Consider the following 1,974-nt stretch of genomic DNA (forward strand, 5'->3'; position numbering starts at 1 on the left):
CTTGAGGGGCTTGTTGTTGTTGTTGGAAACCTGGTGGCCCCATGGCCTTTTGTGGACCCTGATTACTCCATGAGGAATTGGGATGATTCTTCCAACCCGGATTGTAGGTATTGCTATATGGGTTTCGTTGAGGTCTCATGCCATTACCTACAAAATCAACGTTCTCCACCGAAGAAACATCACCGATAGAGATCGGGCAATTAGAGGGAGCATGTCCTCCACCACACCCGGTGCAATTAGTCATAGCCGCCACTCTACCACTCTATTGGAAGTTGGAAGATCTAACTTCTTATTCAAATTTTCCACTTGAGCCGCCAATGAAGTTACCGCGTCTATTTCATGGAGACCGGCCATTTTTTTTTTTCTCCCTAGCATTCCATTAGTAGCTGTTTAACCCCATTTCTTCAATTAACTGACGGGCTCATCGGGGGTCTTGCTACCTAAGATACCTCCTGTTGTCACATCCAAGAGTTGCTTTGTACTCGGGTTCAAACCATTATAAAAGGTCTGAACAATCATTGACTCCGGAAATCCGTGTTGCGGGTACTTTCTTAGGAGCTCCTTGAACCTTTCCCATGTCTCGAATAGTGACTCCAATTCCAACTGAACAAAGGATGAGATCATATTCCTAAGCTTTGCTGATTTTCTGGGAGCGAAATAACGGGCAAGAAAACTTCTACCATCTCCTCCCATGTGGTAATCGATGCTCTAGGTAATGGGTGTAGCCACTGCTTTGCTCTACCCTTTAGGGAAAATGGGAAGGCTCTTAACTTGATGGAATCATCCGTCACTCCGTTTATCTTCAGAATATCATACACCTCGAGAAATCTTTCTATATTACTATTTGGATCCTCATCTGCCAAAATATTGAATTATGCGGATTGCTGCATCATGTGGATGAATGTTGGCTTCAGCTCAAAGTTCTGAGCTGTAATCGAGGGACCCACAATGCTCGATTGTGTCCCCAACATTGAAGGTCTGGCATAATCAGATAATGTCCGCTGTTGCTCATTTTGTTCTGCCATGTTTTCAGATCCTTCCACTTCCAAATAAGCTAAATTAGACTGTTCTTGCACAGGCTCTTTCCCTTTTCTTCTAAGTGTACGTTCAAGCTCAGGATCTCCTTCAATCAATACTGAGGGATTCCCTCGGGTCATAACCTGGAGTTGCACCGAAAAAGAAAGAAAAAGAAATCAGAATGATGATAGAATAAGAAGATATGAAATAGAATGTATGGTGAAATAGCTAAGAAAACAAAGTGCAAAGTATCTCTAAACGTCTACTCCCCGAGCAATGACGCCAAAAACTTGACAACGTCCCCTTGCGTATATCCCACAAGTGCACTTGTTTGTCGAAGTAATAATCCCGAATGAGCGGGTATCGAATCCACACATGGCACAGACATATACGAGGTGAGACAAGATCTTTCTGTTGTGCTTACTGCGTGTAACTCATCATCTAGTTATCATTTTCCATGCTTGTGGATTCTTGTATTTATTTAAGCCGGAGGTGATACACTTAGCCACTTATCATTATCTTTGTTTTTCATGATGTGTTTGCTTGGGGACAAGCAAATGCTTAGGTGTGGGGATATTTGATAAGTGTCTAAATGTACGTATTTGAGTGTATGTATTTGTTACCTCTAGCTGGGAGCACTGTAGCATAGACACTGTAGCAAGATTACTGTAGCTTTCACTGTAGCACCTGGAAAGTTTCAAGTCAGGATTTGGATCATGGCATACGGCCTCAATGATGCCCGGTATAGAGCCCGGGATGATCACTGTAGCTATAATAGAAGATATTTACTTGATGGAGTTTGCCTACCCCAAATAATGTCAATGTTGAGCTCCATAGCGAGTGGTATAGCACTCAGGATGGAGGCCATAGGGAGTGGTATAGCACTTGGTATAGCACTCATGATGGGGGCCATAGGGAGTAATATATCACTCGGGATGGAGGCGAGTGGTATATAAA

The 1,974-nt window shown here is 43.1% G+C and overlaps 1 non-coding gene across 1 annotated transcript; it reads left to right on the top strand.

Moving 5' to 3' along the window:
* The first annotated feature begins 529 nt into the window (after positions 1-529).
* On the top strand, positions 530-636 carry LOC120269773. Its single transcript, XR_005539409.1, has one exon. It is a non-coding gene; the product is annotated as a small nucleolar RNA R71 (small nucleolar RNA).
* The last annotated feature ends 1,338 nt before the right edge of the window (positions 637-1,974 follow it).

This window comes from Dioscorea cayenensis, chromosome 9 (assembly GCF_009730915.1).
Source record: "Dioscorea cayenensis subsp. rotundata cultivar TDr96_F1 chromosome 9, TDr96_F1_v2_PseudoChromosome.rev07_lg8_w22 25.fasta, whole genome shotgun sequence".
Taxonomy (NCBI): Eukaryota; Viridiplantae; Streptophyta; class Magnoliopsida; order Dioscoreales; family Dioscoreaceae; genus Dioscorea; species Dioscorea cayenensis.